The sequence below is a fragment of the Herpailurus yagouaroundi genome, unplaced genomic scaffold (genome assembly GCF_014898765.1).
Source record: "Herpailurus yagouaroundi ecotype Mexico unplaced genomic scaffold, PumYag 28, whole genome shotgun sequence".
NCBI lineage: Eukaryota > Metazoa > Chordata > Mammalia > Carnivora > Felidae > Herpailurus > Herpailurus yagouaroundi.
In genome coordinates this window covers 122175978-122200431 of record NW_024412376.1, presented here as the reverse complement: position 1 = coordinate 122200431, position 24454 = coordinate 122175978, and the positions used below count along the sequence as shown (strand labels likewise).

General features: G+C 39.5%; 1 pseudogene; it reads right to left on the bottom strand.

Annotated features, from left to right (window-relative positions):
* Positions 1–922: 922 nt before the first annotated feature.
* LOC121040292 (uncharacterized) lies at positions 923–1016 on the bottom strand (annotated as a pseudogene).
* Positions 1017–24454: the final 23438 nt, after the last annotated feature.

Below are 24454 nucleotides of genomic sequence, written 5' to 3'. Positions count from 1 at the left end.
GGCTGGTTTAGTGGACCTGAACTCCTTTAACTTTTGTCTGGGCAACTCTTTATCTCTCCTCTATTCTGAATGATAGTCTTGCTGGATAAAGTGCTCTTTTTGCAGATTTTTCCATTTCAGCGAGTTGAGTATATCATGCCTCTCCCTTTTTGCTTGCTAAGTTTCTGTTGAAAAATCTGCTGATAGGTTTATGGGGTTTTCCTTGTATGGGAACTGTTTTCTTTTCTCTTGCTTCTTTTAAAATTCATTCTTTGTCACTGCTTTTTGCCATTTTGATTACTATGTGTCTTGGTGTGGACCTCCTTGGGTTGATTTTGTTGGGAGATCTCTATGTTTCCTGTATCTGAATTTATGTTTTCTTTCCCAAATTTGGGAAGTTTTTAGCCTTTATTTCTTCAAATAAATTTTCTGTCCCCTTTTCTCTTTCTTATTGTTCTGGGATTCCTATAATGTGAATGTTATTATGCTTGATGGAGTCACTAAGACCCCTAAGTCTAGTCTCATTTTGCCTGATTTTTTTCCCCCTCACCTACTCAGCTTGCTTACCTCCCATTAATCCATCTTCCAGGCCACTGATTCGTTCTTCTGCCTCTTCTAGCCTGTTCTTTTTTCCTTCTAGTGTTTTTTAAATTTCAATCACTGTGTTCTTTATCTCTGATTGGTTCTCTCTTTTTTTTTTTTTATCTTTGTTAAGGGTGTCACTGATGTCCTCCACTCTTTTCTCAAGTCCAATGAGTATCTTTATGATTATTACTTTAAATTATCTGTCAGGCATATTACTTATTTCCATTTCACTTAGGTCTCTTGGTCTCATTTTGTCCTGTTTTTTTCATTTGTGACATATTCCTCCATTTCCTCATTTTGTCTAACTCTCTGTGTCTGTTTATATGTGTTAGGAAAGTCAGATGTATCACTTGCTCTTAAAAATATGGGATGCTTCATGTATTTGTGTGTCATCCTTCTCCAGGGGCCATACTAATTTTCTTCATATGGTTCCAAGTTTTTTTTATTTTTAATTTTTTTTTTTCAACGTTTATTTATTTTTGGGACAGAGAGAGACAGAGCATGAACGGAGGGGCAGAGAGAGAGGGAGACACAGAATCGGAAACAGGCTCCAGGCTCTGAGCCGTCAGCCCAGAGCCCGACGCGGGGCTCGAACTCACGGACCGCGAGATCGTGACCTGGCTGAAGTCGGACGCTTAACCGACTGCGCCACCCAGGCGCCCCTGGTTCCAAGTTTTTAGTATACATGTGGCTGAAGTGAGTGTTTTAGTTCCTTTAAAAAATTTTTTTTTAATGTTTTACTTATTTTTGAGACAGAGAGAGACAGAGTATGAGCAGGGGAGGGGCAGAGAAAGAGAGGGAGACACAGAATCCGAAGTGGGCTCCAGGCTCTGAGCTGTCAGCTCAGAGCCCAATGCAGGGCTCGAACTCACAAACTGCGAGATCATGACCTGAGCTGAAGTTGGTCACCCAACCAACTGAGCCACCTAGGCACCCCTAGTTCCTTTTTTGAATTTGCCTTATATAGCAGGGTAATTGATTGGAATGCAATTTTATAAGCTCCCCATTTATTTTATATTAAAGAATTTCTCTGGTCTTTGTCCTGGGTTCTTGTGAGGGAGCTTCTAAACTCTTGGAATTTTCCAAGTGTCAGGAGTGTCTTTGTTATTCACTGTGGGGACCCAGGATCACACCTGAGTTTGTGCTTACTCCTTTTGGGACCCTAGATGTCAGCATGGGGACTGGTCCATTTGGAAAAACCAATTGTATGGTTAGAGGGTTGAGGCTTTGGTTCAGGTGACTTCTTGACCTTTAGGAAATGGATAGGGGCTGGAGATTGAGCTCTGTCATGTGTTAAAGATTATTCCACCAATGTTTAGGTGGGCCCTGGTTGGTAATCATACACTGATATGTTTGAAGGGTGACGTGTCCTAAGGACGTAGAAGCTTTGTGTTTGTGACCCTTCTAGACTTTGCTCTATGGATCTCTTCATTTGTGTTCTTTGTAATACAAACTTTAATCATAAGTTTAGCACTTTCCTGAGTTCTGTGGATTATTCTAGTGAATTTATACATAGCTACAAGTAATTTATGGAACAGCACTTATTTTCATATCTGACTTGATTCCTTGTGTACATATTTCCCTTGGCCAGACTCTAGAGGGGAAGAGAGTCAGCATGGGATTTGGCTCGAGACTTGCCTCAGTCCCTTGATTCAGTTCTCTACAAATTTGACTTCTGATTTTTATTGTAATGTTGCAGACTGAGGATTATTATTATTATTTTTTAAAGATAAAGAGGGTGAAGCTCAGAGATAATAGGGGGAAGAATTATCATAGTTAAAATTCAGGGCTCTTCCTACATGTCAGAGAGATGCCCTAAAACTTCTAATTGTATGAGCTATTACATTACTACTTAGTATTATATATTGTCCTAACCCACAGTAAAAATAGTAATAATAACAAAATGGCTAGCATATGTATTATATACTATTTGCTAAGAATTGTTCTAAGTTGTGTGTGTGTGTGTGTGTGTGTGTGTGTGTGTGTGTGTCTTGGCCTACTTGGGCTGCTGTAACAAAATTCCACAGACTGTGGCTTATAGACAACAGAAATTTACTTTTCACCATTCTGGAGGCAGAGAAGTCCAAGATCAAGACATAGGAAGATTCAATGTCTGGTGAGGTCTTGCTTTCATCTTTTTACTGTGTCTTCACATTGCAGAAGTCATAAGGGAGCTCTCTGGAACCTCTTTTATAAGGATACTAGTTTCATGAATGAAGGTTCATTCTTATGACCTAATCACCTTCAAAGAGCCCCACCTCCAAATGTCATCACTTTAGGGGAAGAGATTTCAACATGTGAATTTTGTAGGGGACACAAATATTCAGTGTATAGTGCACTCTCTCTTTCATTTTGTTTCTCTCAATTTCTCTTTCATATTATATATATATATATATATATATATATATATATATATATATTTAATTTACTTTTTAAAGTTTCTTTATTTTGAGAGAGAGAGAGAGAGAGAGAGAGAGAGAGAGAGCAAGCACAAGCTGGGGAGGGGCAGAGGTACAGGGAGAGAATCTCAATCAGGCTCTGTGCTGAAAGCACAGTGCAGAGCTCAGTTGCACAAACTGTGAGATCATGACCTGAGCCAAAATCAAGAGTCAGATGCTCAACTGACTGAACCACCTAGGTGCCCCATATTTAGTTTAATCCTTACAATAATGATTTGTGATACATAACATTATTATTACTCTTCTGTAGGTTAACTAACATGGAGACACAGGGAAGTTCATGACTTGTTTTAAATCACACAGCTGAGAAGTGGTAAAGTCAGGATTTGAATCCAAGTAGTTGGGCTGTGGAGTTCATATTCTTAGTCACTAAAGTGTACTGCTTCTTTGAAAAATTGTGACAGCAGCTAAAAATATGCTGGGGATAATCACTGTGTGCCAGGTGTAACACATGCCTGTGTTAAAGTATTTTACTTTCATAGCCATCCTGTATTAGAGACTGTTATTAACCTGTTTTATGGATGATGAAACCAAAATACAGTGAGGTTAAATACTTGCTCAAGGCCACCAGGTTGGTTTAATAACTGGCAAACCTAGAGCTCACACTGCTGTGTAAAAGAATCACCCTAGTTCTCTAACTCGCTTGGTGAAGAATGTTTATGTGACAAGACTAGCTAAGGGGAGAGTAGTTTCCCTTGTGTGGTTCTTGGGGCACATGGCTGAACCTTGTGGGAAGAAAAGGAGATAAGTGGGCAAGGGTACTGTTGAGAATTACTCACATGCATGCTTACATTAAGATACCAGAGATAATTTGTAGATGGGGAGACAGTCCTTGAGTTACCTGTGGCCAGCATTTGAATAGTAAACCTGCCATCCTCATGGGAATATGTGTCGAGGAGCTTCTTTCCAGTTTACATCTCTGAGAGTATTGTCAAGTGCCTGGTGTTCCTCTTGTTTCTGCCTCTCCAGGCAGCCAAGAAACAGATTGGGCTGCATTTTTGCTGAAGCTGGTCATTTTGCAGGTTCCTCAGACATGTGATGTTGTGTTTTTTTCCTTGTGCCATTATGCTATGGAGAGGAATTACTGACTTACACCTTCTCTGTCACATTTTCTTCACTTTAGCAGCCTCTGTTTATAGATCCTCAGGGATCAAACCTCACATTTACAAAACTGTGACTTCTGCCAACAAGCTTTTACCGTGAAAGGAAGAGACAAACCTTTTAAAAAAATACATGTTTTAATTGTTTCATTTGGGAAGAGAAAGGATAAACTATAAATAATTTTTACACAGGTGTGTACACAGATAATTATTTCTCTAAAAAGAGTAATAGAGACAACAAAGTATGCCTGGTGGGGTGCACAGCAGTGTGCTGGCAATATTGATCTGGGGACTGGAAGCTTGTTATCAGATAAGAAATTAAAAAGAAGAACCACACAGCTCACTTATGCTCTGCGTGAGCACACGGCATCTGTGCTCTGCGTTCAATGCTGGCTTCCCATCTGCTTGGTGACACAATTTAAGGAGTCAAGGTGGAGACTGTGATCTATGGGCTCATGGTGATTGGATCTTCACTCCTGAACCGTGCCTCTTTCTCAGCAGGGGCTGGTGACAGCTGAAATACTGAAGTCCTCTTGGGAAGAATTCTATATCGGGACTCTTCAGGCAGGGAGGTCCCAGGAGAGGGCCGTCAGAGGTGGAATGAATGTCCTGTTATCCTGCAGCATCCTAAATCTGTTGACTTTCACTGGCCCCTGGCAGAGTTCTCAGGCACTAACATTTGGCTTAATTTAGTGATGACAGCTCTGGGGAAAGGGGAGGTAGGTGAAGGCCAAATTGATAGGGGGATGGGCTCAGCGTACTTTCTTCTCTTCTTCTGTTTCCCACCCCTGCCCCTCCTCTTGTGTTTTCTTTCTCAGTTAAATTTGTTAATTTGTCCCAGTACCATCTATGCTGTTGCCCTGGGAACCCTGGGATCATTTTCCACTTCTTTTTTCTTATTTCCCATGTCCAATTAGTCAGCTCAGTCTGACATTTGACCCTTGCAAAATTTTTTCAGAAGAGGACATCATCCCTTCCATTATTGGGATCTGTCCTAGATCAGATTTGTCTCATAAGAGAGCTTCCTAACCAGTTTCTCTGCCATCAGTGTGGCCCTTTCCGATTTAAGAACAACACAGATTCCAGAATTATTTGTCTAACGGGGTGGCTCTCAATCTTTTCTGTGTATTCGAATCATCAGGGAACTTTGAAAACTGATGTCCAGAGCATACTCCATACCAATTAAATCAGGATCTCTTGGGGTTGGACCTTGGCATTGGCATTTTTCTATATCTCCCTGGATAAATCCAATGTATGGTCATGTTTGCAGTCATTGTCTGATAATATATCTAATTGTTTTCTCACTCAGAATTTTTTTAATGACTTTCTATTACTTGCAGGATTGAAAGCTTAATTTTGAATTTCTAACCCTAAATGATTCAGCCCTAACCACTATTTGTAATCCTTTCTAGGTATCCTTCTAGTTCTGGTGCTAATCTGCTGTCTTGGGTTACTCACTATTCCTCACATGTGCCATGCCTTTTCTTGCCTCAGTGATCTTGCATATATATATATATATATATATATATACATATACACACACACACACAATACTAGGATTGCTAGTGTATATATAGTGTATATATATGTATACACACACACACACACACACACACGGATTGCTATTCTGTCATTTATGGATCTAGGCAGTATTTTTACTATTTGCTATGTTAAGACACCCTGTCAGGCAATGGTAAGCAAAAGAAGATGTGTTCTCAGCTTCTTAAACCTTATAGACCTACTACAACCGTACAGTTGTTACTGTGACAGGTACTATACAACAGAGGCATACAGTGCCACAAGGGCTTATAGTGAGGGCTGATCTACTTAAGAGTAGTCAAGAGTTTCTCCTGAGAAAGAGATGCTTGAGATTCCTTAGGGTATCTAATGGCTGAAGAAATAAAATTAAGTTCCTTACCTAAAAAAAGGAAAAGAAAAGAGCATGATTGTAATAAACTCTTCTAGGATGAGTTCTTCAGGCAGTGGAGTGGTAGGAGCAATGGCAGGAGGGGGCCTGATAAGGACACAATCTAAAAGAAGGGCTAGGTATCCTGACCAAACAGAGCAAGGGAGAGCACTTTGGTGTGAGAAGAGGGTGGAGGGGAAATGGGGCAGGCTGTGCAGGGCCCATAATCATATTCATGTACTTTTGTTCTAAGAGCAATGGGAAGCCACTGAAAGCTTTTCAGCAAAGGGATGTGCCGTACTTTTTTTGTTTGTTTTAGAAGATACCTCTGGGTGCTGGTTGAAGAATAGACCAGAGCCAGCATATTGTGCACAGTAGATGTGGATAGATCAGTGGTAGTTAATTAGTAGTCCAGGCCAGAGAGATGTGACCTGAGGACCTGCTCCTGTGTCATTTCTTTGAGGTGAAGCTTATTCAGAGGGAGAGAGGGACAAAGGTATGAGTTGGACTGGACTGTCCATAGGTTTCAGTGCTACATTACACACTTCCCAGATGATGAGGCCTTCTTGATCTCTGGATCAGGATGAGTGATACATTTTGTAAGCATCACAGCCACTCTTTCATTTCCTGAAAGCAAAGACTTGTCCTACTCGTCACCACATAATGAACACTCAGTGCTCACTTAAATGAGACATAGCATATGGACTTCTGGAGCCAGAGAGCTTGGATGGGACTAGCCACTTTGCCACTTCCTAGTTCTGTGACCTTGGGCAAATTAAGTAGTGTCTCTCTGCCTCAGTTTCCTCATGCATGTCAAAAGGTTGTTGTGAGTTGAAAAAAAAATAAGGGTCACCTGGGTGGCTCATTTGTTTCAGTGTCTGTCTCTTGATTTTGGCTCAGGTGATGATCATGCAGTTCATGAGATCAAGCCCCTTATTGGACCCTGCTTGGATTCTGTCTCTCCCTCTTTCTCTGCCCCTCCCCGCCCTCTCTTTCTCTCAAAATAAATAAATAAAAAGATTATTTTGAGTATTGAAGGAGTTCATAAAATGTACTTAGACAGTGCCTGGCACATGATAAGTACTATATTTGTGTTTGCCATTATTATTATTATTATTATTATTATTATTATACTATTATCATGAATAAGAGCATTTCTCTCATTCTGTCAGGATCTGGTTGCTTTAGGAAAGGGTTTGAAAGGAAGTTATAGGACTCTTAAGTTTTCATCACATTCCTGCCTCCTTCCACATAATCTATAAGATATTTGTGTAGGGAGATTTCTAATGTCTCTAATTTGCTCACCATGTTACAGATTATGATGGTTAATTTTATGTAGCAATTTGACCAGGCTATGGGGTACCCAGATATTTGGTGAAACATTCTGGGTGTGTTTGTGAAGGTGTTTTTGAATGAGGTTACCATTAGAATTGGTAGACTGAGTAATGCAGATTTCCCTCCCTAATGTGAGTGAACCCCATCCAATCAGTTGAAGGCCTGAATAGAATAAAAAGCCGGGTAAGAGGGAATATCTTGAGGTACTTGAGCTGGACATCAATCTTTTCCTTCCTTTGGACTTGAACTCAAATATCATCTCTTCTTGGGTCTTGAACTTGCCAGCTTTCAGACAAGGACTACAACTTCCATTCTCCCGAGTCTGCAGCTGGCCCAGGAGATCTTAGGACTTGTCAGCCTCCATAATTGTGTGTTACTTCCTTATAATAAATCTCTGTCTTTCTATATGTTTTTTGTGTTGTTTCTCTGGAGAACACTGAGTAAATACAGAGATGATGTAGAAAGGTCTTCTCCAATTTTAGTATATGTGCTGCCGAAGCGAGCACTAGAAAGGTCTTCTCAATAAGGCTTTATTATCCTACTGGAAACCCTTGGAGTAAGTAGTCATGATCCAAACTAATCACTAAAGACATCTAGTTAGCCCTCCTTCTGCATTTACCCTACTTTAAAAAATGTCAATGTTATGACCATAGTAAGAAAGGTCTTTAGCAGTTTGAGGCCACACTTAATTATAGATGCCTCATTCATCATGCCCACAGGCTGCTTTCTAGCAGGACCCTCCTGAGGAGCTATTTTCCCACCTTGGTCTAGATGAAGTGAATGATGTAAGAATTAGATGCGTCCCCTTTTCCTCTTTCCATTCTGGTTTCCTGGCTCTTTTCCTACCCCACATCCATCTTCACACTGCAGAGTCTAAACAGAATATTTTATTTCTTTCTTAAGTTGTCACAGCTTTTAAGGGAGCAAATGAATCTTTTCCTTTTTTATCATAAAATTACTGCAACTTGTGCCTACTGGTGCAGGATGCTTCTTCTTCCCCATAGTATTGCCTTCCAGCAAATGCTGTGGCTCTCCTTTGTCCAAAGTCAAACTGTAAATCCAGTTACTTTATAACAATATTGAATGAAATGAAAATCTTTGAAGTTTCTCTTCTCTGACTTAACATTTGGTTGAGAAAAATGAAGTTGCCATTGTTTGAGCTGATGAAGATTAAATGGACTGCCTCTGAATTTAATTGAATCTCTGTTTGAATAATATCCATGGTGGGTCCTACTGCAGTGTTTGGTGATTAATGGTGAGAATGAACAACAGTAACATCTGGACCCAAAGCTGTTCTTGGCTTAGAAGGTGTTCATTCCTTTGAGAAAAAGGATTCTCTGCATCATTGTCCAAATAATCATTAGCAGATAGATCAACTGAGACATTTTAATTAAAGTTTCAAAATCTAGGGAGAAGAAGAGTTTTTAAGACTCTTATTTTATGTATCCAACTTAAAATAAAAATTCTGTTATTAAAAAGGGAGATAGGTTTCTACTTCCTATGAGGAAGAGAAGAAAGGGTGAATTATGAAGTGGCTTTTGTTTGCTCGTGAATAGGTGCACAAAAAAGAGAACTTGGGCCTAAGGTGTGTTTTGGTTGGTTGTTTTAAATATCATGGTAGGAAATACTTAAGAGAACTTTGAGGAATCATGAAGATTTAAGAAATAGCTTTGCCTGGTTTTATTATATCAATTTTGTGAACTAAATGTAATAAAATAATAGTTATAAAAATATTAATGATGAATAATTAAGATGATATAAGAAATAAAAGCATAAGAATGTTTTGGAAGATTTTGTTTTTAAATGCTGACTGTACGGGAATTATTATGGAATGTTGGGTAAATAAAATGACTTCAGCATCTGTGCATGTTATCATAGGCATATTCTGGGAGGAGGGGGAGACAGCTAATCAAATACATCAACAAATTACTTGGAAAGGGCATCTTAACTGAAGATATTTTAGTCTAACGCTCAACTAAAAATACAAGGAATGCATTTAACAGAGCCAACTGTTTAGAAGATTTAACCCTTCGAAAGAGGAGTTGCTGGATCTACTAACATTAGGGAATAGCACAAGCAGACTAGGGAACATTGTGTTTATCTGAAAGCAACATGCAAGTTCAGAAGTTTCATTTCACAATATAAAGAGGCACCATTGGTTAAAATAAAAATAGTCAGTAGGGAAATATGAACCAATAGATGTGGAAAATAATTGTTTTCATCAAGGTCATCATTTGATATTATTATCATTTTTCCCAGCTGGCTTACTTTGTCAGAATAAGTGTGCAGTACCGTAATCACAAGTAGCTGGGTTGAGTGTAAGCCTTTCCCTAATACTAGTAAATGATTTGCATCATAGGGAGCAGGTGTGTCTGACTCCCTATAGTCTGAAATCTCTCACATATGTGGTAAAGATTTATCTTTTTATCTTTGTCCTTGTTAGAATTGAAAAACCCACATACTTTCTGCCCAAGATGAAGATACGTACTTGGTTTGCACAAAATGATAAGCTCCGTGATTATCTTATATAGAAATAATAGTTTAGTAAGAGCATACTATGTTTTTTGTACAATATGCAAATATGTCTAATTACTTTGTAGGGTTGGAGTCTATTGTAAATGCATTTAGTTATTCAGCAAATAGTATTGAGTTTCTGTTGTCTATAGACACTATTCTTTCTGAAGAATATACAAGTGAATTAGATCTAGCCCTTGTCCTCAGAAAGCTTATAATCTAGTAGGGGAGATCAAAAAACTAGAGTTTAAGGGAGACTATGGTAAGCATCACCACAGGCTGGCAGAGAGCTTCTGCTCATCAGAGTCATAGAGTCATGCAGTGACCCTGGGTAGTAGGGCTTCTGCCATCTCAGATGCTGCTGGTTACTGTGTCAAGAGAAAAGGTGCTTGAGCATCTCTCATCACGTTGGCAATGAAATGTGCAGCCTACAAATGACACATGTAACTTCCTCTATAACTCAAAGTCCAGAGAGGGTCACAGGGCTTCACCCGATCAGGAAATGCCAATTTGCCATTTGCAAAACTACCTGGAACTGGAAATAAGTGGCAAGCAGCATTAATGACTTTTCCAAAAGTTAATCCTCTTGTGTTGGAATATCCAGATGCCCTTGATTCTGTGGGATGAGATTAAATGAGAAGAATATATAATAGGGATAATAATTTGGCTTTAGATTCACTATTGCAACATATATTCAAATATCTGTGCTGATGGTGTGAATCACAACATTTCATATTAAGTACTAAAGATAGCTTTCTTGCAGACCAATTATAAGAAGAGACTTTTGTGTCTGGTCTCTTGCTTGCTTTCTTTCTGATTGCAAAGGACAGCGATAACATTTAATTTAAAGCAAAGCACCTTTTTAAGCAAAGTGACTTGCTTGTCTAATGGTTCTTAACAAGATGTCTTTTGGGCTTTCATCGTCTCTGAGAACAGAAGAGGGTTAAGTGAGTTACAAGGAGATTTTCAAATTTTTCTGCATTCTGGCTTTTTATAATATCTGGCAGTGTTAGCCCCTTTCATTCTTCTTTTTCAGTTTGTGGTCAAAGCTATTCTTGTCTATTTGTTCCAACATGTGAATATTAAAAATCATTTTTGTGCCTTTGGATGGTAATGTTGCATAGACAATAGAAGTAAACAACAGCTACAATAAAGCAACACAAATAAAAGGGTTAAGTATGAAACAAGGGTAAATAATTAAGTCCAAAACAATTCTGAAAATCTAGTGAAAGTAGTTGAACATGTCCATTATGTTTGTCATTACTACTATTCTAGGAAGTTCTATATTTATAGCATTCATTTCACAAAGGGATGATCCTTTTGGGAATTATAAATTAATTGAAATGTGTTGGTCAAATTCATGAAAGTCAGATTCATAAATGGCTTCTGAGACAAACTAGAGAATATAGTTTATCTTTAAAAGTGACCTGTGGGAGGATATAAGCAAGACCTCTGATCCGTTACTATCTCCTTAAATTCTCCGAAGTCTCACTATGCCAGAGAGAATATGCTTCATACGCATCATTCAAAAGTTAGTGGTAGAGTAAGGGTTTTGTTATAGGATTATTGGAGGAGTTTCCAATAGTCAAAACACTACTTCGAATGAACAATGCTAATTGCCAGTGGGAAACCATGCCACAAATTCAGACATTGAAATGTCTGGAGGTACAGGGAAAGGTTGGGATGGCATTGTTTAGAGAAAAAGGGTTAAAGGAGACAACACTTACTGTGGAGTTCCAACAAGGTTCTTGTATTTGTATTATCTCATTCTGTCCTCATAACAAAATTTGGAGGCAGGTTTATTACATTCCTCAATTTGTAGATGAGGAAACTCAAGCTGAGAAAGGCTTGCCAAATAGCTTTGAACTGGGATACACGGTATTGGCACCCGTGTGTGTTGAACTCTAAACCATGCTCTTTCCATGACACCCCACCACTTCCTTGGATCGTCTTGTTAAGGGAGGCAAAAAGGGGGGATAATGGAGAAATGGAACCAAGAAGATTTTAGCAAGGGATAGTATCTTAATTTACTTTTCTGTCTTTTTCCATGAACATTCAAAGTTTTAACTTGTGACCTCAGTGCATTAAATCTATAGATATATAGTAATTTTGTTCTGAGGAAAAAATCATCGTTAGGCCTCTAGAATTATTGTGCTTTCTAGTGATCCCAGGGGCAACTTCAAATTTGCTTTGCCTTCTGCAAAGGGTGGCCTATTACTTTACAGAACCACCTGTAATATATCACATTTTTGATTCAATTTAGTTTTTGAATATCTATTACTTGCATTGCTTATATATTTTTGAGCCACGTAAAGTTTAAAAGAGCAGTTTTTCTTTATTTTCAGGCTTATTTAGCTTAGTTACCTCAATCACTAGAGGCTTATTTACTTTTCTGTGATAGGTGGGCCCTTTTAAACTATCCTGACAATTCAGAGGTATTCAAGCCTGGTCTAGATACTCAGACTAAAGATTTCTTTGGAATATCAGAAATAAAAACTGCTAGGAGTTGCTGGTTAAGGACTGAATAAATAGCTCATACTTTAATCAAGCCATGGTGTCTTTGAGCATACTGGGGCAACATGCAAAAATAACTAAAGCTCCTTTCTCTTAGGAAGTGGCAGCAATTAATCCTGTATCTGTATAGAAAATATTACTGCGGATAGAAAATATCTGCAGAATAAGTACATTTGAATGCAATACAATGATAGCATATTTGCATAACACTCTTCAGTTTAGAAAACATTTTCTTGTAGAGTGTCTCTCTAAGGTTGCCAACAATTCCATTAGGTGGGTATGACAATTGGTATCATAGCCTCATTACCTGGTGAAAAAATGGAGACTTAGAAAGTATAAGTGACTTTTCCAGGGTCACATAATCAGATACAGAATTCAGGTTCTCTAAATCCAAAATCAGATCTTCCGAGCACTAAAGGACCATACCTGCATATTTGTGATCACTTATCAGAGAAAAGACTTCAGGGTCAGGGTTACTGATAATCCCACTTGTTCCAAAATAGCACTTCAGTACCCCCCAGCCCCTTCCTGCACAGTAATGGTAGCTCTTATTCTACCATTAACTTTTGAATGATGCTTATAAAGCATATACTCGCTGTCACTGTCACTGGAAGATTTTGGAGAATAATTTAATGAGATAGTTAATGACCTAGAAGGTCTTGCTTGTCTCCCCAGCCCACTACTAATGTTACATAAGTTCCATAGATGTTCTCAGATAGCATTTCCCCAAATTGTGTCGATTGTACTTCTTACTGTGTGATCTTGTACAAATTGCTTAACCCCTCTGGACCTGGTTCCATTTGTAAATGCGGATAATAACAGCCCCTGCTGTGAGCATGAAATGAGTTGGATCTATTCAAATGAAACACTTAGAGTAGTGCCTGGCACATAGTAGTACTCAACAAATGTTGGACATTTTTATTAATGCATGCAAAGTGCTTGACACCCAATAAGTGCTCAATAAATGTGAGTTTAAAAAATTGAGGAAAGAGGAAGAAAGGAAGGCAAAATATACTGAATTCATAGTTTTTAAAAGGCAGGCCTTGATAACTAGAAAGAACAGCAGAACTAATGCCCTCTCCCTCCCCCAACTTAGAAACAGTGACCCTAATGTAGCAGAATACTGAACCTCTTCTGCTCCAGACTCTGCTAAAGTTTATCACTATCCATCAAGAAAATGCCAGCAAGCCACTGGGCTGTGATTCACCGTGCCCATCAAAGCTGGTGCCTGTAATGACCTCTGTTGCTGCCTCCTTGAATGGGGTTTGAACTGGGTAACCCAGCCATTTACCTGTACATTTTTCAGGACTCTGAACCCCTGCTATAATGAATGTATTCACAGCCACTTTTCTCAGCAAAAATGACAGCAGTGCTTTTAGGAAGAATGTTCAAAAGCACATTCACAAGAATGTTAAACCAGGCATGTAAGTAAATGTGAATTAAGTCATCATAGTCTGGCTAATCCCTAAAGAGAATGTGCCTGCCTTTGAGCAGCTAAGAAAAATAAAAGAAAGGATTAAATTATTTTCATGCAGTCAAACTAAATGCTAAGTTTGTCTTTAGGGCAGAATGTTTATATTACTTCCTACCAGGTATGCAAACAAGCTATTGTGCTACCAGCTAAGAAGATTAAGTGCCCAGCTACCTGGGTCTTCAAAACACCAAGTCCTAACTAGTCTTTGAAGAGGAAAAGGCTCTTACACAGTAAGGATATAGGAAACTATAAGGGACAGCAGTTCTAAGGCTTATGTTGGCATTGGCACTTTTTGTCTGCAGTGAGAATTAAACGGCTAAGGGTGATTTGCTTTTCCTAAGGATGATTCACTTTTCTCTAAAAGCATGGGTTGTAGAGGGGCACCAGGGTGGCTCAATCGGTTAAGCATCCGACTTTGGCTCAGGTCATGATTTCTCAGTTTGTGGGTTTGGGCCTGCATCAGGCTCTGTGCTGACAGCTCAGAGCCAGGAGCCTGCTTTGAATTCTGTGTCTCCCCCTCTCTCTGTTACTCCTCCCCCTCTCAAAAATAAATAAACATCCAAAAAATTCTATATATAAAAAAGAATGGCTTGTAGAAAACCAGGGAGTAATTGCCTCTCTGGCAATCTACTCCACAGAGGTGCAAGAAGTCAGGAGTAGGTAACTGTAAACAAAAAAGTCATGCCATCCTCTTCTCTTTGAGGATACCAAGTACCCTATTCCCTGTTTGAGGTTTGATATAATTCTTTTGAGAAATGCAACATGAATTAGTTTGATTTATGTTAATAAGTGCATAAAGGGAGATTATAAAGTGCTTTGCAAGGAAATTATGATGACAACTTGCATGAGGGGCGTTTCTTCCTGAATGAAATTGTTGATGACTGGGGTTGATTGAAATTGAAAATAGAGTCTTTTGTTATTCACAGTACTTAAACCCCAAACTTACTTTGACTTCCTCTTGCATGATGTAGAGATATGTGGTAATACTAATAATAACAATAACAAAGATAACACTTTAAAAATAACTAAGATTTATGGAGTGCTTGTTTAATGCCAGTAACTTCCTTTATGCATATTTATTTCTTGCCACAGTTGTAAGAGGTACATATTTTCATTAACCCCGTTCTAGAGATGTAGGGAATTTATATAACTTTTTCAATTTTATTCAGCTGATAAATGATAGCATTCAGATGCAAACTAGCTCTGAATTACTACTTCTGCTTCCTCTACTGCTAACACCACTATGACTGACAACAGCAACCACTACCACTACTTACTGCTATTACAGAACAAGTACAACAACTACTGCTACCGCAGTTGCTGTCACAGCAATAGTTACCACCATTTCCTTTCTTCCATTTGAAAAAAATTATTCATTCATTTTTGAGAGAGAGAGAGTGCAAGCAGGGGTGGGGCAGAGAGAGAGGGAGACACAGAATCCAAAGGAGGCTCCAGGCTCTGAGCTGTCAGCACAGAGCCGGACGTGAGGCTCGAACTCATGAACCATGAGATCATGACCTGAGCCGAAGTCAGACGCTTAATCGACTGAGCCACCCAGGTGCTCCCCTCCCCTCAATTTTTATTTAAATTCTCATTAGTTAACATACAGTGTAGTGTTGGTTTCAGGCATAGAATTTAGTGATTCATCACTTACATATAACACCCAGTGCTCATCACAAGTGCCCTCCTTAATACCTAACATCCATTTAGCCCATGCCCCCTCCATCTCCCTCCATCAGTTCTCAGTTTGTTCTCTATCGTTAAGAGTTTCTTATGGTTTGCTTCCTTCTCTTTTTTCCCCTTCCCATATATTCATCCGTTTTGTTTCCTAAATTCCACATATGAGTGAAATCATATGGTATTTGTCTTTCTCTGACTTATTTCGCTTAGCATAATACATTCTAGCTCCATCCACATCATTGCAAATGGCAAGATATCATTCTTTTTGATGGTTGGGTAGGATTCCACTGTAGAAGAATATACCCCTTTGTCGTAAACTCTGGGTTTGGAGTTCTTTCTTGTCCAGCAAGACGGTGGACGCAGGATTAAAATGCAAGAGAGAGTAACGTCCAGGAGACCTGGACAAGAGACCTGAGTAAGGGTCCTTGCTTCATTTTTATTTGGATCAGGAGTCTTGCAGATGTGTACAAAGAGACAATGAAATAATGAACATTAACTCATGTGTGTGAGGGAAAGGGGTTTTCAAAGATATGCGGTGTTAAGAGTTTGGGTCAATACAAAACAAAATCCTGGCACTAAGATGGTTGTTTATGGCAGGCATGAGGTGCTGAGGTCTGTTTATATTAGTTAGCCTAGGGAATAAGACAGATAGAGAATGCTACCTCAGGGTCAACAAGGCACCTTTCTTTTGCTGATAAGCTTTGCTCCCTGATGCAGTCTATAGCCCTGTTTACCTATTTTGGTCCTTCCTTTCTGTGAAAGCAGCTTTCTGCTATTGTACTAAGTTGGGGGACGCTTATGCTCTGAATAACTAATATTGATTGTCTAATCTTGTATGCTTTCATCCTGAGGTTGCCTATTCTTATATGCCCTGTTAACCCATGGGTGCAACCTCAGGGAATTCCTGCGCTTAATCACCATACCACTTCTTCTTTATCCATTCATCAGTCGGTGGATTCTTGGATTCTTTCTATAGTTTGGCTATTGTTGATAATGCTGCTATAAATATAAACACCAGGGTCCATGTATCCCTTCAAATCTATTTTTGTATCCTTTGGGTAAATACCTAGTAGTGCAATTACTGGATTGTAGGGTAGTTCTATTTTTAACTTTTTGAGGAACCTCCGTACTGTTTTCCAGAGTGGCTGAACCAGTTTGCATTCTCACCAACAGTATAAGAGGGTTTCCCTTTCTCTGCATCCTCACCAACATCTGTTATTTCCTGTGTTGTTAATTTTAACCATTCTGACAGGTGTGAGGTGGTATCTCATTGTGGTTTTGATTTTTATTTCCCTGATGGTGAGTGAGGTTGAGCATCTTTTCATGTGTCTGTTAGCTATCTGGATGTGTTCTTTGGAAAAATGTCTATTCATGTCTTCTGCCCATTTCTTAACTGTGTTATTTGTTTTTTTTGGTATTGAGTTTGGTAACTTCTTTATAGATTTTGGATACTAATCCTTTATCAGATATGTCATTTGCAAATATCTTCTCCCATTCTGAAGACTACCTTTTAGTTTTGTTTATTGTTTCCTTTGCTGTCCGAAAGCTTTTTATCTTAATGCAACTACCACTATTATGACCATGACTACTACTATTGCTGTTGCTGCTGCTGCTAATAGTAAAGATGAACACATATCCATCAAGTCATTTAAAGCTCAGTGATAAAAAATAATCTTGGATCAGATCTGAGCCTCTCTTTGTTAATGCTACATCAGTGACTACTCACACTTTTCTGTTGAATAGCCTTAATGATAGGTGAAAATGAATAGTGGGGTCAGGCATGGCCCACGACAACCCTATAGAAGGCTAGAACTTTCTAGAAGTTTTGTATCTTTTCTTAAAAAAAAAAAACCCTCAAATATTTGTTTTTATGCCATAATAAATCTGTGTTGATTTTAATATAATTAAAATTTTTTTCTAAAAAAATGGAGTAAAATTTACAGAATAAAAGCTGTGCCAAGTAATGCAGTGGCTTTGTGTTTTCCCAGTGTATTTAGGTGGGTGAGTTTGTGCATACTAGATTGAAAAACATGGATGCATGATGGCAGATAATTGGTCGACTACCATATGGTCTAGAAGTTAACACCAGTTCAACCTTTAGTTCTTAGTTCAAATGCCATCTCTTTGAGAAAGGTTTTTTTCCCTATTTCCCCTTGTCTCTACAGCTACGTCAGTCCTTCCCTGAGTCTCCCCCAACCCCAACCTCCAATTTTTCTTAAATATTACTAACCCTTAGTAGTTTGTAAGACTGTTAAAATTTTACATGTAAATTTATGTATAAATTTACGTGTATATTTATGTGTAAATTACCCAAAGACAAAGATGATGTCTAGAATTCTCCCCCTCCCCCCGCTGTTAAATTCCTGTTAAAAAAAAATTTTTTTTTTACATTTATTCATTTTTGAGAGACAGAGAGAGACACAGAGCACAAGCGGGGGAGGGGCAGAGAGAGAGGGAGACAAAGAATCCGAAGCAGGCTCCAGGCTCTGAGCTGTCAGCACAGAGCCCGATGTGGGACTTGAACTCACGAGCTGTGAGATCATGACCTGAGCGGAAGTCAGACGCCTGATCGACTGAGCCACCCAGGTGCCCCTAAATTCCTGTTTTTAACAAAGTGCTGGACATGTAGTAGGGACCTAGAACGATTTGTTAAATGAATGAATAAAGGAATGCATGAGCTTCCTGAAGAGTCTGTTGTCCTCAGCCTCAGCTGGATGCTGATGGGAGCAGCCTTTCTGGGTTTGGTTGTCTTCTTTTATCCAGAGCCAGTACAACTGGTACCTCATTTATTAGTCATCTTTGGAGTGTGAAGTGGTTCTCTGATGTGATGTAGCTATATAAAGGGAAACATGTATTTAAGTTTTAAAACATTAAAACAACAGTCATTTGGACAGATGCCCATCTGGACACCCTGTACTGTCTACTGATAACATTTTGGTGGAAGGCTCTGTGAGATAGCACAGTCTTGGCTTCCAGAAGTGTGTCTATACCTTGCTCAGAGTGATATTAAGTGTGGTGAGGTGACGTTAGGTAGAAGACAGTGATGCCTGTCAGTCTTCTTTTGAAGATACGCTACACTCTTGCAACACTTATTTTCCTAATGGGGTGCTCTTTGGGAATGACAGATTTACCCCCTTTGGCTGGGAAACTACAGGGAAAGTTGAATCCCCTGCAGGTTTCTTTTTGTTTTGTTTTGTTTTGTTTTTGGCCTTGTACTATTTTGGTCAGCCCATGCTGGGCTGTTTTAAATAACACTGTGAAATTATCATTTATCTAGCACTGTGGGGGATAGCGGTTTTCCACATAAGAGGATTTTCCAGATAACTGAAACTTATCCTGCTACATTGCAAACTTAAGAAAAAATTACCATTTATATAAAGCCTTCTAAAATATGTGATATCCATCCCTGTCTGCCTTTTAAATCCAAGTACAGTGAATATATTTTACCTTTACCTTGATAGCTTAAGGTCAGAGCTTTCGACATAAAATCATAAGGTTTTAGAGCTGGATGGGTCTTGATTCAGCCATCTGGTTCAACTGCCTCAAAATAGACAGGAAGAGAATAAGGTCCAGAGAGCTGGCATGACTTTCTGAACACTGCACAGCTGGGCAAATAGAGACCTAGATGAAAATGTAGCTCTCAGCTCTTAGCTGAGTTCCCTTCTCATTGTCCTAGATCAGAGGTTCTTTAGGTATGTAGGGTTTTTGATCTTTTCAATAAGTAGCTATAAGCTACTGTGTTTATTAAGTTTTTAGTCCTGGGGCGCCTGGGTGGCTCAGTCGGTTGAGCTTCCGACTTCGGCCCAGGTCACGATCTCACCGTCTGTGAGTTCGAGCCCCGCGTAGGGCTCTGTGCTGACAGCTCGGAGCCTAGAGCCTGCTTTGGATTCTGTGTCTCCCTCTCTCTCTCTCTCTGCCCCTCCCCTACTCATGCTCTGTCTCTCTCTGTCTCAAAAATAAAAAAAATTAAAAAAAAAAAAAGTTTTTAGTCCTAATTTTCATTTTCCCCCTGAATTCTCTGTAATTGAAGAAGTCAGTTTTTATTTCTTGCTTTCATGATATGTTTACCTCTGTCCTGTCCTCTTACTTGGAGTACCTCTTTAAAGTGGGTTGTGGTGATGGCATGGGTGGGACTTAAAAAATTGTTTCAAATGAATAAACTTCACTTTTTAGAGAAGTTTTAGTTTCACAGCAAAATTGAGTGGAAAGTACGGAGAATTCACATATATCCCCTGGAGTAGAGACTTCTTAATACTTTCTTGTATATCCCACAGTTTAGTGCAATATCTTGTATACAGTAAGTGCTTAATAGAATAGTTTGATTTCTGTGTTCCATCATCTGTGGGTTGAAGAATCAAGTAGTGAAGGTTGTTTGAAATGAGTTTTTTTAAAATTTATTTAATGTTACTTGTTTTAATTTTTTTAACATTTATTTATTTTTGAGAGAGAGGCAGAGCATGAGCAGGATAGGTGGGGGGAGAGAGAGAGAGAGAGAGAGAGAGAGACAGGCTCTGAAACAGGCTCTAGGCTTTGAGATGTGAGCACAGAGCCCTATGTGGGGCTCAAACCCACAAACCGTGATCATGACCTGAGCCAAAGTTGGACACTTAACTGAGTGAGCCACCCAGGCACTCCTGAAATGAGTTTTAAGTGAGAATAGAACTATAACAAGGTTCTGATAGAAGGCTTAGGGGGCCAGGTTATAAAGTATAGCAGGGGCTCCTGGGTGGCTCAGTTGGTTAGGTGTTCAACTTTGGCTCAGGTCATGATCTCACATTTTATGGGTTTGAGCCCAGCATGGGCTCTGTGCTGACAGCTCAGAGCCTGGAGCCTCTTTCAGATTCTGTGTCTCCCTCTCTCTGCCCCTTCCCCACTCACACTCTGTCTCTCTCTCAAAAAAAAAAAAAGAAAAAAAAAAAAGAAAAAAAAAAGTATAACAGCTCTATGACACTGATGTAGCTCCTCAAAGACCTTGTTTGCTTACTTCTGAGTTTTCAGGCCATTCTGATAATTGAAGCCATTGAATAAAAGAAGTATAACTATAGTAGGAATAGCAATGAAAATAATAAAAATAATATTCTACATGATCAATGCTTGAAGCTAGATTTGGGTCTGGGAGTTAGATTTTAGAACTAGTTGTGCCACCAATACATGGCTAAATCATGTTTACGTTTGTAATCTAGTGTCTTGCCCAGGGCCTAGTTGTAATCCGGTGTCTATCACAGCTCTAGTACCTAGTGACTAGCACAGTGCTCTATACATAGGAGGGGCTGTAACCCTTAGAGTAGGCATTGTCTGAAGAATAAATTAGAGTTACCCAGGCAAAGGGAGGGATTGCCTTAGAAAAGCACTTTACTCAGAGGGAAAATCAGTTACAAACCCCATTAGGAGAGAAAAGTCTCTTGAGAATGAGGGGTTTGTAGTCCAAGGTGCAACCAGAGCAATAAGCAGAGACAGTTCATGGAGGGTCTGAGAAATTTTCTATGGAGTTTTATCTGGAAATATAATAAGGAGTCATTGGAGCATTTTAAGTTGGGAAATTACATGGTCAGATTTGTTTTAGAAATATCACTTGAGCTTCATGATGGAAAATGTATTCATTCTACAAATACACACTGAAGGTTTGCCTTGTGCTAGGCATTTTCCCAGGAACTGGAGATATAGCTCTGATTAGTCAAAGTCCCTAATTTCAATGAACTCACATTCCAGTGCATGTTTATGTGTATGGTAGCAGCAGCAGAGGTGAGGAGAAATAGGCATATGTGTTTATAATTACAGGTAGTGACAAAATGTATGTATCTGAAAAATACATGCAATAGGGCAGTAGAAGGTAGATAAGGGGACTGACTAATTGGATTGGATGATCAGAAAATGTCTCCCTGAGATGTGACACCAGAGTGGAGAGACCAGTTAGGACATTACAGATTTGCAAATGAGAGGTGATGGGAGGGTAAAGTAAGGTAATGATAAACGGTAACAGGGAAAAGGATTTCAATGACAACAATATTTAAGGAGTTAGAGGCAGTAAGACTTTAAGAAAAATTAGATGTGAGAGATGAAGGACAAAGGTTAGGAGTTTGTATGTTTCTGGCTTGAATAACTGGGTGGATGCTGATACCATTCATTCAGACAGCAGAGCAGGGTTGAGTTATGGAGTGGGTCTAGCTGTGCTGATGAGATCGATTTGGGGCATGTTTTATTGTAAAGCAACAAAAAAACTCTGTATATTACAATCCTATATCTTCTCTGAATGCCTGAATTCTGTGCCCCATCTTTTGTATTTCAGGCTAGGCAGGTATGGGCAGGATGCCCAGGGTCCTCACCCCATGTCCTAGCCCAACCCACAGAGACCCTGGAGTCTTCCATGCTAGGTGATGACAATCTGCATCTTGAATTTGGCCCTCTGGTGACAATCAGCTCACCTGCATGTTCCAGGATCTCATTGTCCTCCAATGAAACCATGAACATGGTGGTCTGGCATTTACGCCTATGCAGGCATGACTCTGGTGCCCTCACTAATGGCCGAGGCCAGGTTCATGTCCACCTGCTCTGTAAAGCTCTCAGGGTGGTGATGGTGATGGTGTTGGTAGTCACTGCCTCTGGGCCCAGTCCTGCATGAGGATCTCATGCCTGGCTCTGGCCTGTCAGTCTTGGACATTTTGGAAAGCATAGTGGTACTCCTGGATGGTTCTTCTCTCTCTCTTTTTTAAAGTTTTAATTTAAATTCCAGTTAGTTAACATACAGTGTAATATTGACTTCAGGTGTACATAGTGATTCAGTACTTCCATATAACACCCAGCACTCATTACAACAAGTGCTGTTCTTAATCTACCTATTTCACCCAAGCCCCCACTCAACTCTCCTCTGGTAACCATCTGTTTGTTCTCAATAGTTAAGAGTCTTTTCTTGGCTTCTCTCTCTCTCTCTCTCTTTTCCTTTGCTTATCTGTTTTGTTTCTTAAATTCCACATATGGTATTGGAGTGAAATCATATGGGATTTGTCTTTCTCTGACTGGCCTACTTCACTTACGTTATACTCTAGCTCTGTCCATGTTGTTGCAAATGGCAGGTTCTCTTCTCTTTTAAGGTACTTGGAAGACTGAATTTCCTAGCCCTCTTGAGGGTGTATGGGGTCATATAACTGGACAATGGGTTGTGAGTGGAAGTGACACATGTTGTTTTTGGTTAAGGCACTTAGGTATTAGTGTAAGAACTTTCACTTGGTCTTTTACCTTTGTGGACCATGGGGAAGACACTGTTTTGAGATGGCTGGACTAAAGAATTAAAGCATCCTGGATCTCTGGGTATAGAAGCAGTTACTCTGGAGAGGCATGAAGATCTGAGGTAGACTTCGTATGATGGAGAAATAAACTTCTGCATGTGAGATGTGGGGTGGCTTATTATTGCACCATTAACAAGCCTGTTTTGGCCAATGCAAGCATGTTGAGCTTAATATAGCAGTGGGATCGCCAGGTGGTTCAGTAGGTAGTCAGATATACCGGGCTGGAGTATAGAAAAGGTCTGGAATGAAGATATGGTATTTATACCATAAACGTATGGTGGTTGATAGGAATGAATGAGATCAGTTAAGATGAGTGAGAAGCGAAGGCTGAAGACAAAGTTTCAGAATAAACAAAATTTAAATAGAGAAGAGAAAGAGAAACCCACAAAAATTAAAATAAATAAAGAGTGGCCAGGGAGATAACAGTAATGTTGGAGACAGTGGTATGAGTTTGGAGAGGTGGAGGGGAAGGGGCAGTACAAAGAGTGGTTCTTAATAGGCAGGGCTTAGGGGCTGCAATATAGTTGGAAGAATGTCTGGAGTTCTTGCCTGTTGCATCTGCAGAGAAAACACAGTTCTTTCATTGGCCTTGTATGTTTATTGGGTCAGAGTTGAGGCAATTGGTGAAAATCATGGGGAAGGGAAGCACTTCTCTCAGTGCTGCTGGTAGGTGTGGAAGACATTATGAAGGAAGTATGGCAGAAATCTCATTAATTTAATACATATTTATTCAGTACCTATGATGTGCCAGACATCCTTCTAGACACGGGCCATATAGCAGGGAACAAAATAAAGTTCTTGTTCTCAAGGTATTCATCATCATTTCAAAAGAAATGATAACTATGTAATATTTCATGTAAGTATTAAATGGCGGTAGGTACTAAAATTGGAAGGGAAGCACAGTAAAGTGACAGTCTAACAACTTGTAAGGTATTTGGGTAAGTCTGACATAGTGATATTTGAACAGAGACCTGAATTAAGGGAGCGAGTAAACCTTCTAGATATTTGGTGAAAAGAGTCCATCCCAAGGAAACATCAGGGGTAAAGGCCCTGGGGCAAGACTGTGTTTGGTATGTTGGGGGGATAGCAGGGAGGACAGTGTGACTGGGGCAGATGAGCTGGGGGAAGAGTGGCACGAGGTGATCTCAGAGAGGCTGTGAGGACTTGTTGATGTGGACTTTGTGAACCTTGAGAAAACTGTGGCTCTTATTCTGAATAAGACTTGGTTCTCCTGGAATATTTTGAGTAGAGAAATGACATGAAATGCTTAACATTATAAAACATTATTCTGGTGGCCCTGAGAGGAGATAAATGTAGGTGTCAAGAGAGAAAACAGGAGTTTCATTAGAAGGTGACTGCACAAGTCCAGATGAAGAGTGACAATGGCTCGGACTAGGGTAATGGTGGAGGTGGTAGGAAGTAGCTGCATTTGGTTACATTTTGGCTATGTTTGGAAGGTAGTACCAAAAAGATATGCTGTTGGGCTGGATACAGGAGAAAAGAGCAAGAGGGTTGAAGATAATTTCAAAGATTTTGTCATGAACTACTTGAGAGGTGGAATTAATTTTTTTTGGAGAGGGACTTGACTGTAAAAGAAACAGTTCAGAGAAGAAGAATTCAGTGTA